Genomic DNA, 18,508 nt, shown 5'->3' with positions numbered 1-18,508 from the left:
GGCGTTCAATTTGACAACATACAGAATGACACTCAGTGCTCATCCCATCAAGTGCCCCCCTCAGTGCCCATCACCCATTCACCCCCACCCCCCTCCCTCCTCCCCTTACACCACCCCTACTTCGTTTCCCAGAGTTAGGAGTCTTTATGTTCTGTCTCCCTTTCTGATATTTCCTACCCATTTCTTCTCCCTTCCTTTCTATTCCCTTTCACTATTATTTATATTCCCCAAATGAATGAGAACATATAATGTTTGTGCTTCAATTGACTCATTTCACTCAGCGTAATAACCTCCAGTTCCATCCACGTGGAAGCAAATGGTGGGTATTTGTTATTTGTAATAGCTGGGTAATATTCCATTGCGTACATAAACCACATCTCCTTTATCCATTTCTTTCGATGGACTCCAAGGTTCTTTTCACAGTTTGGCTATTGTGGACATTGCTGCTATAAACATCGGGGTGCAGGCGTCCCGATGTTTAATTGCATCTGCATCTTTGGGGTAAATCCCCAACAGTCCAATTGCTGGGTGGTAAGGCATGTCTATTTTTAACTCTTTGAGGAACCTGCACACAGTTTTCCAGAGTGGCTGCACCATTTCACATTAGATTTCACAGTAATTTTTATTTACATTATAATAGGTTATAGTAGGCATGTAAAACATAAATTACAAAAACTGTTTTTCTAGGTTTGTTTATGCAGGAGAAACGTATTATAAGACACAAATATAAGATATATACGTTACACGTATACGTTGTATACTTTATATATATATATAAAGTATATATATAAGATATATACGTTATACTTATACATTGTATATAAGACATATATAAGACATATTAATTTATATCTTGAGTACACTGCACACTGTGGCAATCAATAAACATGTGAATTTGATGAGATAGTATAATAGAAAAGATAATTTGGGGGATAGGTAAATGTAATGATTCTAGAAAACATAGGCTTATGCAACTGGTTTCATAAGAAGGAGTAATACATGCTCTATTTATTTGGAATAAAAAAGCTAGGATAGTGAATAACTGTATAATTTAGCAGAATGGTGACATTGTATTAATTTGCCAGCTATAATAAAATTTATTATACGGTTGTATGATTTGCACTGGTACTATAATATTGAGTAATCTATAGCCCTTATTGAAATTTCACCAGTTTTCCAAATAGTTTTTTTCCTGCCCCCAAATCCAAACGATGATCCCAAATTGCATTTAGTTGCTGTTTTCTTTGTTTCTGCTAACCTATGGCAGCTATTTAAGTCTTTCTTTGTCCTTCATGGCCTTGAAACATTTGATGAGTACTGGTCAGCTGTTCTGAAGAATGCCTCTCACTTTGGGTTTATGAGACCCTTTTGGATGATTAGATTAAGGTTTTGCATTTCTTGGCGATATCACAGACAAAATGTGGAAGGAGCTTCGGTGTCCATCAAAAGATGAATGGATAAGGAAGATATGGTATATGTATACAAGGGAATATTACTCAGCCATTAGAAACGACAAATATGGGGATCCCTGGGTGGCTCAGCAGTTTGGTGCCTATCTTTGGCCCAGGGCACGACCCTGGATTCCCGGGATGAGTCCCACGTCAGGCTCCTCACATGGGGCCTGCTTCTCTCTCCTCCTGTGTCTCTGCATCTCTCTATCATAAATAAATAAATCAGTTTTTAAAGAAAATTTTAAAAAAGCGACAAATACCCACCATTTGCTTCGATGTGGATGGAACTGGAGGGTATTATGCTGAGTGAAATAAGTCAATTGGAGAAGGACAAACAGTATATGGTCTCATTCATTTGGGGGATATAAAAAATACTGAAATGGAATAAAGGGGAAAGGAGAGAAAATGAGTGGGAAATATCAGAGATGGAGACAGAACATGAGAGACTCCTAGCTCCAGGAAATGAACAAGGCATAGTGGAAGGGGGGGAGGGTGAGGGGTGGGGGTGAATGGGTGATGGGCACTGAGGGGGAACTTGATGGGATGAGCACTGGCTGTTATTTTGTAGGTTGGCAAATTGAACACCATAAGAAATAAATTTATTATTTTCAAAAAAGAATCATAACTAACAATATATATATATAAATAAACTAAACTAAACTAAACTAAAATAAAATAATAAAATAATTGGGTGAACCAGAATATTTATGTAATCTCAGAGCATCTCTCCCAATATAGTTATTAGTTACAAAGGGAATAATAGTAAATCTACAGTGGAAATACCCAACACACATTACCTTGATCAAAATATCCTGAGAGAAAAAATATACCATGTATCCCCTGATATGATACATTGTCAAGAACACAACATCACTTCTGTGGTATTGCCAAGACAGAGATTCTTACAGTTGCTTACTATTTTCCCTAAATACCAGGTAATTGCAACTATTTCCATGTACATTAACTAAGCATTTCCCCGATCTGCACCTGCAATCATTGTGCATCAGAGGACCACCCAGCTCAAAGAGAAATTTGGTAAAAGCAGCATAAACTCCATGTTGGACATGAGGCTGCCAATGCATCAAATATCTAAAGCAAAAGAAGACAGACCCCTAAGGGGGTCAATAACTTGATCCACGCACACAGCATCCATGTCAGTGACAGCCTGGGAAGGAATCAGGATTCACACCAGGATGTTCTGTGAATGTGGAGTCTGAGCATCAACACACACACACACACACACACACACACACACACACGCACACACGCACACACACACACAAGAGTATGAAAATGTTTTCAGCTTCATCATTGTTTCTGTTAAAAGCAGGCAGGCCTCTCAGCAAGTCAGATATGTTTGGATGGAGCCAGGGATAGACACTGGCTCAGTGTTTGTGTTGAGAGAAAGTGGTGATGATGAGGTCCTGATCCAGGAGGGGATTATATGGAGTCAGTTTCCCACCAGTATCTGGGGACAGAACTCAAGGGCGTTTGCTGGATTTCCCATGGGTGGGGCAGGAGGAGAACAGGGAGGATTGGAGATCAAGGAGACAGCATGTAATACTAAAAAATAGGGTGTGATGACAAATTCCACTATACAATTATGAAAACTGAGAGAACAAAAGTGGAGGAGGACCTTCCACCTGCAGGGAATAACTCATGGTTCTTTCAGGTGCTGATATCAGCTCACTGTGTGAGTCCTCTAACAGCCACATGTTGGAACCTAACATCCATGTGATGGGAGGAGGAGGTGGGGCCTCAGGGGACCACTTAGGTCAGGAGGTGCAGCCTCATTATGGGATCAAGGCCCTTATACACCAGGACTGGGAATGCCTCCTGCCCTTTGGCCCCATGTGAGGCCATCTGTCTGGGGGTATGTCATACAATTGTTATTATTTTTCCAGTAGTAACGGTTGAGTTTTGTGTTCCATGAAAATCATCTCACTGATATGTGACAAAGAGAGAAAGCACTTATCACCATGTGACATGGGCTTCAGGCAACCTCCCCAAGGACAAGAAATGCAGGAATATAATTGTCATGAGTTATATGACTCTCCCTACAGTCTGTGTAACTCCATTTTGGATGGGATGGGTTGCTGGAAGTCTCCGTGATGCAAACGACCCATTCAAGGATGGAAACTGCTGGATCTGGAGGCAGAAAAGAAGTCTTGTCTCATTTGGCAGGGTCAAAGGACTGACATGAGAAAACCAAATTGAGCTGGCTCCAGGCGGCAAACTGGAATTGAATTCCTTAATCTTGGAATTTTCTCTAAGTCTTTATCTTCCTCTGTGTGTACAAATGCCAGTTATAGATCCCGCTACAACTATAACAGTTTTATGAAGAAGAGGTCACAGTGGGTCCTGGGTCTGGGTCTTCAGAGAGTGTCTGTGGTGTGTGCTGTGTGCACTGTCCTGTACTGTTTTGGTGCCTCTTTCCTTCAGGTCTGGAATCTACACACGCTCTCTCTGCCTGAAGTGGGCAGTGTGTGGTCCTTGGGAAGAATGTGATGAGTTTTAACTGGGTGTGCTCTGCTCAGCTCATTAAATGAGCCATGAAACCACCTCCACTAGAACTGGGGCCCTGCAGAATTCTCTGGTCAGGAGATGTGGGTGGGCAGGGGTGCAGCCGCTCAGAGAAACCATATGGTGGTGCCTCAAATAGGTAAATGTAGACTTCCCCTGTGATCCAGCAACTGCCCTACTGGGTATTTACACTAAGATTACAAAAGTGCTGATTCAAAGGGATACACTCACCTCGATGTTTACAGCAGCATTATCTACATTAGCCAAACTATGGAAACAATCCCAGTATCTGTCAACTGATGAATGAATAAAGAACATGTGAGATAGATAGATAGAGTTAGATACATAGGGATTTTACTAATCAATGCAGTGGAATTAAATCTTACAATTTACAAGTATGAGGATGGAGGTAGTACGCATAATGCTAATTGCCATGCCAGTGAGAAAAAGAAAATACTGTATACTTCCAGTCATAGTTTGAATTTTAGAAACAGAACAAATGAGCAAAGAGATTGATGCAGAGATCAGGAAATAGTCCCTTCAATACAGAGATAAAACTGATAGTTACCAGGTGGGAGGAGTGTTGGGGATGGGTGACCTGTCAGATGGGGCTTAGGGAGTGCACTTGTCCTGATGAACACTGGGTGATGTATGGAAGTGTTCAATCAGCATGTTGGATACATGAAACAGGTGGTACACTGTAAGTGACCTCTACTGCAATTAATGTTTTGAATGTTCGTAGCAGCTTTAGTTGTAACAGCTAAGACTCAGAATCAGCCCAGGTATCCTTCAGCCAATGAAGGGTTAAACCAACAGTTTGCATCTACATCATGGGATACAACTCAGCTATGAAAAGAAACAAATTATTGATACATACAACAACTTGGATGAACCTAGAGGCAATTATGCTGAGTGAAAAACAAGCAATCCCAAAGGTACATTGTGTATGATTCCAATTTTATAACATTTTTGACATGAAAATGTTATAAAGATTAGTGGTTTCCAACAGTTAAGGAAGTGACTGGTATTGTGGTGACTGACTATAAAAGGATTGCATGAGGGATACTTTCTATGGAACAGTTCTATGGCTTAGTTGTGGTGCTGATTACACAAATATACGCATGTGTATAGTTGAATAATACTTAATTACCACACACGTGCACACACACAGGAGTGTCTACTGCAATTAAAATAAAAATTTTAAAAAAGAACTACAACTGGAAATTTTATTCATTGTCCTATGTTTCATGCATAATTCAGGCAGTTTTTTCTATTAAACAAAGGTGATAGTATTCAGGGATTCACTAATTACCACTTATGTGAAAATGAAATTTAATAATCTATAAAAAATGGAAATTCTGGACTTTATAATCTAACAATTGGTGTAGTGAAAAGTAGGATAAAATTCGATTATTGTGCAGCCAGGGTAGCTCAGCAGATTAGCACCGCCTTCAGCTCAGGGCGCGATCCTGGAGACCCGGGATCGAGTCCCACTTCAGGTTCCCTGCATGGAGCCTGCTTCTCCCTCTGCCTATGTCTCTGCCTCTGTGTGTGTGTGTGTGTGTGTGTGTGTGTGTGTGTGATGAATAAATAAATAAAATCTTTTTTAAAAACTGTAGATTATTAGGGCTTCTTTTAGCCTGGCTCCTCGCTGGGGCCCCTCCCCTTTGGATGCTGTTTTATTTATTTTTTTCCATCATCTGACTTTGGTAGAAGCGTGAACTCTTCTCACTGTAGAATTCCAGCTGTTCTCTCTTTAAATCTCAGGCCAAATTTGTAGGTGTTCAGGATTATTTGAAAGTGATCTAGGTAATTTGGTGGGGACAGGTGACTTAGAGACCCTACTCTTCTGTCATCTTGCCCTTCAGAATCTTGTATGACCTGGGAGTAGATGGCTTATTCTTAAATTTTTGCTTTGGAATATGCTTGTGCTTTAACTCCTGCCTAATTGTCCTGATGTTATTTGCTTCCTACATGAGGGATGAAGAGGATATACCTTGTAAACATTAACATATTATCTATATCTCTACTCAACTCAAGTATATCAATAACCATGGGAGCTCTTGCAAAGGCCCAGATGATATGCGACCAGCGGTAGGACTCTGGTTGGTCCCTGAGCCTCTGAGCCTGGAAGGGCTGACCCACATATCAGGTGTTGTGGAATCAATGAGGTTCTGCTGTAGGTGCTTCAGGGTGAAAATTTCCAGTGCATATGCCTAACAGTACTGTGCTTTACACCTCAAGAATTTTAAGATTCACTCTGTGTACTATTTCTAAAATAAATATGAAGCGGATTAACTGACAGAAAATCTACTGTATATTTATAAATGTCTTTTTAAGGTTTCAGAATAATTTTATGATCATTCAAAATTCAGGAATAAAGAGAAATTTTGCCTCAAAGGACGTAGCCAAAGGAATCTAATTAAATAAGTCTCTCTTTTTGTATTTTATAATTTTATTAATAACAGATAAAGGACATTGGTTAGCTAAACTATAGGGACTATCAGTGTGGTGTCCCATGGGCTAGACATCGATCCAAAGCTGCCCATCCTAGATCATCTGTGCCCACACTTCACGGGCAGCCGATCCAGGCATGGTCTCCCACAACCTGCCTGCGTGGGGTCATACTGAACTCCTGGACCAGACTGGTTCACACAGGCAGCTGCTGGATCTGCAGGAGTCACGGACAAGTGTCAGCTGACATTCCCATTCACCTCCCTTTCCTCTGTAGGAAACAATACTGAGCTTGGGGATGCCTGTTTACCAGGAGTGTACCCTGGTCTTCACACCCTGACACCACCCATGCATCTCAGCACTGGCTCCTAGGGAGAATTTCAGACCAATGGCAATCTCATTACTGATTCAAACTGAGAATGTTGGGAACAAGTGTGGAAACCATATCAGGTTTTATCTTCAAGGGAAGAGGACATTCACTTACACTATCAGAACACAGATCAGAGGTTTATACCAAGGACAAGATCCCAGGAATGAGTCCTTCCAGGATAAGCAGGGCCCCTGAACTTACTGAGAGAGGCTACATTTCCCATCCAATAGAACCTATGGCAATGAAACACTTGGAGAGAAATGACTCAGAGGCTTGATGGCTCCACAAAAAAGTCAGGGACCTAATGATTGCTGGTAAGAGACACCCTGTGGACGCACCTGGGTCTAATCACATTCACACTGAGGATGGTCATGGGTTCTGGCAGACATCCCAGAGCTATGTTTTTATGGATGGCTCCCCTCTCCACTGACAAGTGTCCTGCATCATCCCATCAGTCCTGCAGAGAACCAGGTGCACACCAGATTCAGGCGCAATGACAAATTTAGGGACCTTTTTTTGTTTATATGGCAAAATCTCTCTCTGACTCATGGAGTTTTCCATCCATCCATGTACACGTATCTGAGTTCAGTTAGGCACACAGAACCAGAAAGAGACCTGGAGTTTATAGAGGAAAGTGGCTTCACCTGGTTTTGAGGTTTTCCCTGCCCAATTCACAGAGTGAATGGAGCCTGCTTCTCCCTCTGCCTGTGTCTCTGTCTGTCTCTCATTCTCTGTGTCTATCATGAATAAATAAATAAAATCTTATAAAAAACTGGAAACACCCAACAAAATGCAAAAGCAAACAAAAAATAAATTAAAAAAATAAAATAAAACACAGATCAACTCCTTATGAACACAATTCCCCACAAACATAAAAAAACAGGTGCTGACATTCTTGTTCCAGAGGAGGTAAAATATAAGTTCAAAAGGCATCACCAACACTACGCAATGAACATCCATTTGGGTAACATTCCATTAGGATCAAGGCTTGAGAATGTTCTGAATCTCAGACTCCCACTACTGTGCTGTTTTTTTTTTTAAATCTGGTTCAACCCTTCCTTTTCCTTGAAGTTTGTACATGTTTGAGGCAGAGCACTTTATCTACCTGTTTCAGTATAATTTGTGAGTCCAGAAAGCGTCTTTCATTTTCTTCTCACTTTTATGAAAGAAAAACTGCTTCTGTCTCTTAAATGTGCTAAGGAATACTTGATACAAGATTCCTGGACACCTCTGAATACAGTAAGGGTAGCTGGATATTTGTAGGCCAGGAGCAGAGTGAGGAGGCAAAGATGGGAAATAAGTAAGGGGAGACATTCTCTGAACAGTGGCTCCATGTGCTCATGCTGCAAAGTTCTCTATGTTGATTGTGGATACAAGAGAAGGGAGGAAAACAGGTCCGTGAATGTCTGCTGGGATCCTGGGATCCAACAGGTGCACTCGGACCATCAGAGGACACTCACACTCACCAGAGAACACAAGATCTAGGGATTTCTTAATCCAGGGAAGGAGGTCAGTTGAACAGTCATCTCCTCTTAGGGTCTTAGCATCATGCTCTGAAAATTTCTTCCATGACATAAACACCGTGAAGAGATTCTAAAGGTGATAAGGTTCGTCTTACACTGCTGGTGGGAGTGACATTGGTGTAGACACTGTGAAAACAGTATAGATACTGCTACTACAGTTAAAAATAGAACTGCTGTATGATCAAATAGTTGTGGTACAGTGTATTTATCCCCCCAAAATAAAACATTAATTCAAAGAGAAGTTTGCATCCCTATATTTATAGGAGCTTTTTGTGCTATAGGCAAATAAGGGAAGCATTCCAACTGTCCATTACTGATGAAAGGATGCAGAGATGCGGATATACACAAAGAAGAATGAATCCTTGCAATTTGCAGCAAATAGTATGGAATGAGTGTGTGTAATGTTAATTAAGTCACAGCAAGACAAATACCATATGACTCACTCCTATGCAAAATTCAATTAAAAAACACAAATTAGCCATGAGGAAAAATTTATTGAGACAAACCAGTTTCATCAATATGGAAACATACTGTTGGTTAGTAAAGGGGGCATGGGAGGGCCCGAGTGACATAGCAGATCGGGATAAGGGAGAACACTGGTCCTAAGGAGCCATGGGGGATGGATAGAAGTGTCATCACTATATTGTACACTCAATATCACATGGCGTGTTAACTACACGGGGGAACATGGTATATGGATTGGGATTGCATTGAATCTGTAGACTGCTCTGGGTAGCACAGGCATCTTAAAAATACTTATTCTTCCATTTTATGGGCATGGAATATTTTCCCTTTTTTTGTATCTTCTTCAGTTACTTTGCTGAGCGTTCTACACTAATTATTGATGAGCCTGTGTGTTTTCCATTACACCTTCACTCTTGATTCTGGAGGATTAGTTGATCATAGAGTTGATTGCCCATTTCTGGCTTCTCTACTCTGTTCCATTCATCTATGTGTTTTTTTGTGCAGGTACCAGGTTGTTTTGATGACAACTCAGTAATAGGGAACCCTGGGTGGCGCAGCGGTTTGGCGCCTGCCTTCGGCCCAGGGCGCGATCCTGGAGACCCGGGAATCCCACATCGGGCTCCCGGTGCATGGAGCCTGCTTCTCCCTCTGCCTGTGTCTCTGCCTCTCTCTCTCTCTCTCTGTCTCTCTGTTACTATCATAAATAAATAAAAATTAAAAAAAAACAACTCAGTAATACAGATTGACCACAAACATTGTGAGCCCCCCTCCTGTGGTACTTCGATTTTTTCAACATTTTTCTACTTATACAGGGTTTCAAGAAGTAAACTGAGGAAGACACAACGATATAGAAAACCATTGAATGTTTATGTATTAGAAGAATAACTATTGTTGGGACACCTGGGTTGCTCAGTGATTGAGTGTCTGCTTTTGGTCTCATCAAACTCAAGTTCCTTGGATGGATTCCACAATGGGCTCCCTGTAGGGATCCCACTTCTCCCTCTGACTATATCTCTGCATCACTCTGGGTGTCTCTCATGAATAAGAAAGTTATGAAATAATTTTAAAAACAGGAATATTTTAAGAATATATGCTACCCAGAACATTCTATGCAGTCAGTGCAATCCTTACCAAAACATCATAGACTTTCTTTACAGAGTTGAGACAGACATTACTAACTTTTGTAGTCACAGGCAAAGATACTAGTGACACATGAATCCAACGCTGATACTCTGGCATTTTCAGACTGCATGTTGTGTAAAGAACTGTTTAGGTTCCCTCAGCCAGTTAAATAAATATTTGGTGGGATTCACACTTTCTCCATTTCAAGAGAGGAAAACCTGCCTCCAAATCATGGTAACAGGGCTCAGAAGGCTCTGCAAACAACCTTTGTCATCTGCTTACTCATTCACTGACCCAAACCCAAATCCTGGCCTTAAATATCTACAAACGCAACACCATATTGTCTAAGGACAGAAGTGCTGCCTACTGTAGTCATTGTCTGGGTGTCGTAATTTACATAGCTCATGCACGTGGAAAATGAAATGCATCTCCCCTTAGTTGTCTTATGTCTACTGAGCTATTAGATAAGGCAATGAAATAAGAAGAAAAGCAGAGCAATTTTACTGCTCCAACAAGGTGAAGATCTATCCAGGGAAAGTAGGCAATAAAAAATTAATCAGTAGAGAGGAAGAAATATTATTCATTTCCATATGACATGATCTACTACAGGGGCAATGCCTACAAACTCTACAAATTCTAAGAATCAGTTAAGGATTTCAGGGAAAATTCAGGATATAAAATAAATATAGCTATGATTCCACACACTAACAAAAACTACCTATATAAAATTAACAAAAATATCACTTTAACTTGCATCAAAAATAAAAATTTAGAAATAAAATAAATAAATTATGTGGAAATAATCTCTAAATTTTATTTAGAAATAAATTTGAATAAAAGCTAAAATACCATACTAAAAATGGCCTATTTTGATGAAAGACTTTTTGGAAAGCAAACAGAAATGAAAAGATTACACCACTCACAGATGAGAACTTGATATTTCCTGAGTGACATCATCACAAAGTGATCTGCAAAGGTAATGCAATCCTTGCTATAAACTCGTTAGAATTGAATTGTAGTCAAGAGCTGAAGATATAATCAGAGGACATGCAAATATGGCCCTCCCTCCACTAATTAAAGCACCCCAGCCCCAACCTTGAGCTGGGAGAGTAGCCCAAGCCCCAGTATCCTCAGGTGACCATATTCAGTGATCAGGATGGAACACAGACATCTCACCATGGTGTCCGTGCTCGCCTGGGTTTTCCTCATCACTATTTTAAAAGATAATTCATGACATATAAGAGACCTTTAATATGTGAATGCAGGTGAATGAGAGAAACAGAAGATGTGGGATAATTTTCTGACCGGGATGCCTTGTGTCTACAGGTGTCCAGGGTGAAGTGCAGCTGGTGGAGTCTGGGGGAGAGCTGGTGAAGCCTGGGGGGTCCCTGAGACTCTCCTGTGTGGCCTCTGGATTCACCTTCAGTAGCTACTACATGTACTGGGTCCGCCAGGCTCCAGGGAAATGGCTGCTGTGGGTCACATGAATTAGGAGTGATGGAAGTAGCACATATACACTGATGCTGTGAAGGACCGATACACCATCTCCAAAGACAATTCCAAGAACATTCTGTATCTGCAGATGAACAGCCTGAGAGCCAAGGACACGGCCCTATATCCCTGTGCAATGGACACAGTGACAGGACCGCAGTGTGAGCCCAGACACAAACCTCCCTGTAAAAGGGGATTGGGACCACCAGGGGGTGCACATTACTCAACACTTCTGTCTTGAAGGCCCAGGAGCGGGTGCAGATTGAGGTTAATAGCAGATTTCCTGTCAGGGTCTGGGCTTCCTCTCCAAGGAGTAGTTTTCCACCACGGAGTCTCTCTGGACATAGGATTTTGTGTTAAGCTTTTCATTCTCTGTCTTAAAAACTTGGGAAATCAACTCTAGCATCTGCATACTTTTGTAAACAACACTACTACTTTCACTTCTTGAACTTAAATTTCCCTGACCTGGACTATAAATCAATTACAAATACCTCCATACTCATCAACTGAACATTTTCCTGAATCACAGCAGCACTCCCTGTGCACCAGGGAGAAAGACACAAAGAGATGGAAAAATATTCCACGCTCATGGATTAGAAGATTTAGTATGGTGAAAATGTCAATGTTACCCAGGGAAATTTACACAGTCAATGCAATCCCTATCAAATACCATGCACCTTTTTCAGACAGGTGGAACAAATCATCTTAAGATTTGTGTGGAATCAGAAAGGACTCCAAAAAACCTTGGGAATACTGAAAAAGAAAACCAGAGCCAGGGCATCACAATGTCGGATTTCACGTGGCACTACAAATCTGTGATCATGAAGACACTGCGTTACTGGCACAAAAACAGACACATAGATCAATGGAACAGAATAGAAGACCCAGAAATGGGCCTTCAACTCCATGGTCAACTCTTATCTGACAAAGCAGGTAAGACTCTCCAGTGGAAAAAGGACAGTGTCTTCAATAAATGGTGCTGGGAAAATTGGACAGCCACGTGCAGAAGAATGAAACTAGACCATTCTCTTACACCATACACAAAGATAAAATCAAAATGTGAGACAAGATTCCATCAAAATCGTAGAGGAGATCACATGAAATACCCTTTTTGAACTTGGCCACAGCAACTTCTTGCAAAATACATCCATGAGGGCAAGGGAAACAAAAGCAAAAATGAATTATTGGAACTTCTTCAAGATAAATAACTTCTACACAGCAAAAGAAACAGTCAACAGAAGGGAAGATGATATTATCAAGTAACATATAAGGCAAAGGCCTTGTATCCAACATGCGTAAATAACTTATCCAACCAGGAATCCTGTTAAGAAATGGGGAGAAATCATGAACTGGTATTTCTCCAAATAAGACCTACATATGGCCAACAAGTCCATGAAAAAATTCTCCACATCACTTTATATCAGAGAAAAGCACATCCAAACACAATCAGCTGCTACTTTATACAAAAGAGAATGGTGAAAATTAATAAGAAATAAAACAACAAATGTTCGAGAGGATGTAGAGGAAGGGAAACCCTCTTCCACCTTTGGTGGGAATATGAACTGGTACAGCTACTCTGGAAAACAGTGTGGAGGTTCCTAAAGGGTTAAAAATAGAATTTCCCTACTACCCAGCAATTGCACTGCTGGGGATTTACCCCAAAGATACTGATGCAGTGAAACGGCAGGATACCTGCACCCCGATGTTTATAGCAGCAGTGTGCACAATAGCCAAATTCTAGGAGAAGCCATGATGTCCTTTGAGAGACAAATTGATAAACATGATATGGTTTATATATACAAAGGGATATTTCTAAGTCATTAGAAAGGATCAATAGCTACCATTTGTATCAACGTGTTTGGAACTACACAGTATTACGTCAATGAAATAAGTCAGTCCCAGAAGGAGAATTATCATACTTTCTCTCATACAACAAAAGGGATCATAAGGGAAGGAGGTAAAATGAGAGGGGATAAATCAGAGAGGAAGACCAAACATGAGAGACTCCTATCCCTGGGAGTCAGACAAAGGGCTGGGGAAGAGAGGTGGGTGGTGGGACTTGGTACCTGGGTGACGGGTACCACTAAGGAGGGCACATGATGAGATGAGCACTTGGTGTTACTCTATGTTGGGAAATTGAGCTTAAATAAATATTGAAAAAATACATGAAAAACAAACTATTAGAGAGAACATTATGAGCAATAACATGCCAACAAATTCAACAATCAGAGAAAAAATGGATGCCTTCAAGTAAATGTAGAAACAACCCAGTCGGAAACAGGAATGAATAGAAAATCTGTAAAGAATCCAAACCAAGGAATGAAAAATCAAACATATTTAAAAGTCTTCTGACAATCAAAAGTCCTGGGACAGATGGCTACCCCTGGGAATGCAAGAAGTATTGAAATGGAATTAATACCTATCCTGAAAATTTTCCAAAAAATAGAAATTAAAGGAAACTTCCAAGCTCATTTTCAGAGGGTAGCATTGCCTTGATCTCAAAAGCAGACAAAGATCCAACCTAAAAGGAGAATTACAGACTAATATCCTTGATGGATATGGATGCAAAATGTTGCCAAGATCCTAACCAACGGGATCCACCAGTACGTTAATAGGATAATTCATCATGACAAAATGGGCCTAATTTCTGGTCTGTAAGTGTGGATCAGCATGTGCAAATCCAACAATGGGATTTGGATCATTAATAAAACAAAGGATAAGGACCATTTTATAATCTCAACTCATGCCCAAAAAGCTTTTGGCAAGAACGATTATATATTCATGTAAAACATTTCTTGCTGTGTAGCATAGGGGAACATATTCAACAAAGAAGCCATCTACAGAAGACACATGGAGAATGTCTTCCTCAACAGGGAAAATATGAGAGCTTTTCCCCTAAGATCAGGAACAGGACAGAGATACCCTCCGTCACCCCTATTTTTCACCATTGTGGTAGAAGGCAATGTCTTGTCAATCAGACAGCAAACAGAAGGAAATTTCCTCCAACTCAGCAAAGAAAAAATCAAACTTTCACTCTTCACAGGCAAGTTATTTTAAGCTCAAATCCCAAAGATTCCTTTGAAAAAACTTCTAGAACCTACACCGGATTTCAGCAAGATTGGAGCATGTTAAATGAATACGAGGAAGTCAATGGCTTTTCTATATAGTGCAAATGAAATAGAAAAAAGAAAAACAAGGACTGGATGCAATTTATAATTGCACCAGAAATCATCAGATAATGAGGGAAAATCCTAACCAAAGAGGGATGGATGTATAGTCTAAACATTCCAGAACACTTATGAAAGACAGAATGGAAGACACAAGTTGTTAGAAAATATTTATTCTCATAGATTATAAAAATAAATATTGAAAAAATAACTATGCTACCAAGAGCAAGTTATCCTTTCAAAGCCAGGTTTATAAAATATCACCAGCATTTGTTGCAGAGCTTGAGCAAATGTTCTAAAAACCTTTAGGGAACCACAAAGACCTCCACTAACCAAAGCAATCCTGAAAAAGTAAAGCAAAGCTGGAGACATCCTGATTCTGGTTGCAAGGTAAATTATGACATTGTGATCACCAGAACAGTATGGCGCTGGAAAAAATACAGACTTATAGACAAATAGAAAACTTTAAGAACCCAGAAATGGACCCAGAATAGTATGGTCAAAAAATCTTGACAAAGCAGGAAAGAATATCCAATGGATAAAAAGAAAATATCTTCAATAAATGCCGTTGGCAATATTGGAGAGCCACATGCAGAAGAAAGAAAGTGGACACTTGTTTTACATCATTCACAAAAATGAACTCAAAGTTGATGAAAGACCTAAATGTGAGTCAGGAAACCATGAGAATCCTCAGGAGAACACAGGCAGCACCTTTTCTACCTTTTCTCAGCTGCAACCACTTCTAGACGTGTCTCCAGAGGCAAGGGAAAACAAAGGAAAATGAACTATGGAGACTTCATCAAGGAAAGAGCATTTCCACAGGAAAGGAATCACCCAAAGTAACTAAAAGGCCACCTAGATAATCCGAGAAGACATTTGTAAATGTCTTATCAGATTAAAGGCTCAAATTCTAATCTAAAATGAACTTATCTCAAAAAAAATAAAATAAAATGAACTTAATCTCAACACACACCAGAGATATATATCTCCAATAAGAATTGGGCATAAGTTGTGAACAGACTTCATGTCCTTCATGAGGTCCCGCACCACACCATATATTAGGGAGCTGATCCACATGCAAAAAGAAATTCATTTTCTCTCCTAGTTCTGCTATATATCAGAAAAAATATTAAAGAATCTGACAAATAACATGGAAAATATTGATGCACCTAAATCTAAGATTACCGTTGAAATTAGGCAATAATAAAATAAAAGATATTAAAATCAGTCAACAGGAAGTTAAATAATTTGTTTGCATATACATAGTCAATGAGGATAATTATTTCTAAAAACAATTACAAGTAACTAGTGAGCTCAAACAAAATTCAGGAAATAAAATCAACATAGACAATAAAGTTAAATCTTACACACTAACAACACATTTTCCGTATCAAATTTACAAAACAATCACCTTTATACTGGTACCAAAAAAAAAATATTTATGATTAAACTTCATTAAGCCGAGAAAATACTGCTTAAAAATGACCTGTACTAAAGATATACCTTTAAAAAGGAACAGAAATGCAAAGATTAATACATTGATGGATTAGAATATCATAAATCTACTGTGAAACCGAAAGAAACTGATCTGGGCTTGTGAAGCAATCTTTGTATATAACTTATTAAGAATTGAATCTAAGTTGGTAGGTGACTATATAGTCAGGGACATGCAAATAAGGCCCTTCCTGCACTGATTAAACATGCCCAGCCCCGACCCTGCAGCTGGGAGAGGAGCTCCAGCCCCAGGATCCCCAGGTGACCCGATTCGGTGCTCAGGACACAACAGAGACACCACCATGGAGTCTGTGTTCTGCTGGGTTTTCCTTGTCGCTATTTTAAAAGGTAATTCATGGAGAACAAGAGACCTTGAGTCTGTGAGTGGATGTGAGTGAGAGAAACAGGATGTGGGAGTTTCCTGACCAGGATGTCTTGTGTCTACAGGTGTCCAGGGTGAGGTGCAGCTGGTGGAGTCTGGGGGAGACCTGGTGAAGCCTGGGGGGTCCCTGAGACTGTCCTGTGTGGCCTCTGGATTCACCTTCAGTAGCTACTACATGTACTGGGTCCGCCAGGCTCCAGGGAAGGGGCTTCAGTGGGTCGCATGGATTAGCAGTGATGGAAGTAGCACATACTACGCAGACGCTGTGAAGGGCCGATTCACCATCTCCAGAGACAATGCCAAGAACACGCTGTATCTGCAGATGAACAGCCTGAGAGCCGAGGACACGGCTATGTATTACTGTGCAAAGGACACAGTGAGGTGACCTCAGTGTGAGCCCAGACACAAACCTCCCTGTAGAAGGGGATCAGGACCACCAGGGGGTGCACACTACTCAACACTTCTGTCTTGAAGGCCCAGGAGCAGGTGCAGATTGAGATTATCAGCAGATTTCCTGTCAGGGTCTGGGCTTCCTCTCCAAGGAGCAGTTTCCCCAAGGGAGTCTCTCTGGGTACAGGATTCTGTGCTTACGTATTCAGTCTCTAACTTACAAACTTTGTTGTCATAGAAAGAGAAATATTCCCACGTCCAAAAATGGCAGTGTCTCTTGTTTTGCCTATTCCTTATTCAGTTTCTGATTCGGAATGTTGGTTGGTTTTAGTCAACAACTCTTCTTATATGCTCAGGGACAAAGCTGCTTAAAATTTCTTACTACTGTCCATAAAAAACAGTTTATTACCCATATCTCCATTTACCACAACTTCTCCTTTATAAGAGTCCCAGCTGTATACATGGAACATGAAACAACCACCCAGCTCACTGTGCAATGATTTTATTTTATTTTGTATATTTTTATTGGATTTCAATTTGCCAACATATACCATAACACCCAGTGCTTATCCGGCCAAGTGCCCCCCTCACTGCCTGTCACCCAGTCACCCCAACCCTCCACTGACTTCCCCTTCCACGACCCCTTGTTCATTTCCCAGAGTAAGGATTCTCTCATGTTCTGTCTCCTTCCCTGACATTTCCCCCTCATTTTCCTTCCTTTTCCTTTATTCCCTTTCTCAATTTTTTACATTCACTGAATAAATGCGACCATATGTTTGTCATTTTCCCACTGACTTACTTCACTCAGCATAATACCCTCCAGTTCCATCCACGTTGTTGCAAAGGGTGGGTATTCCTCGTTTCTAATATGCAAGGATTTTAGAAACAACATAAAGTTCATGCTGGTCATGACACTACAAAGGGCTCGAAAATCAAATGGAGAGAAGATGGAGTACAGGTGTGACTTCAGTCTTGAACCACTCTCACAGAATCAATATCAGTGTGAATCTGAGAAAGCAAGGGACCCCAAGAAGTACGTTGTGAGGATGTGTAGTCTGAAGAGCCCCCCAAACACTCGCAGACATGAGAGAACAAACCTTTATCAACTTCATCATCGTGTCTGTTGAGAGCAGGGCAGGCCTGTCATCATATCATAAGTGCTTGGATTTTGGAAGGACACTGGCTCATGGTGTGTGTTGTAGGACAGTGGGAGGGACAAGGTCCTGCTACAGGAGGGACTTGTGTGGAGTCAGTGTCCCACCTGCATCAAAGGAGGGAATTCAGTGGTTCCTGATGGATTTCCCATGGGTGGGGAAGGAGGAGAAGAGGGAGGACTGGTGATCACAGGTGATAGCAGGTGACACTCAAATTACGGTGTGATGACAAATTAAACTAAACTATTACGAGAACTGAGAGAAAAAAAGGTGGAGGAGGACTTTCCACCTGCAGGGATTAACTCATGGATCCTTCAGGTGCTGATATCAGCTCACTCTGTGTGACCTCTACATCCCTGTTTTGGAACCTAACATCCGTGTGATGGAGGATGAGGTGTGGCCTTAGGGGAGCACTTAGGTCAGGAGGTGCAGCCTCATGATGGGATCAGGGACTTTATACACCAGGACTAGGAAAGCTCCCTGCCTCTGGGCCCCATATGAGATGACAGGGAAAGGACAGGT

At 40.8% G+C, this 18,508-nt stretch overlaps 2 pseudogenes across 2 annotated transcripts in view; both read left to right on the top strand.

Annotated features, from left to right (window-relative positions):
• Nucleotides 1-18,508, top strand: part of LOC144319977 (immunoglobulin heavy variable 3-74 pseudogene) — a 234,523-nt pseudogene that overhangs the window by 43,927 nt on the left and 172,088 nt on the right. The window lies entirely within an intron of this gene.
• Nucleotides 16,302-18,508, top strand: part of LOC144321319 (immunoglobulin heavy variable 3-23 pseudogene) — a 104,554-nt pseudogene continuing 102,347 nt past the window's right edge. The window contains exon 1 of the transcript XR_013387023.1: nt 16,302-16,408. The product of XR_013387023.1 is annotated as an immunoglobulin heavy variable 3-23 pseudogene (transcript). The remainder of the gene's footprint in view (nt 16,409-18,508) is intronic.

This window comes from Canis aureus, chromosome 9 (assembly GCF_053574225.1).
Source record: "Canis aureus isolate CA01 chromosome 9, VMU_Caureus_v.1.0, whole genome shotgun sequence".
Classification (NCBI taxonomy): Eukaryota; Metazoa; Chordata; class Mammalia; order Carnivora; family Canidae; genus Canis; species Canis aureus.
Note: the sequence above shows the minus strand (reverse complement) of the source record. Positions and strands in the feature narration are given on the sequence as shown.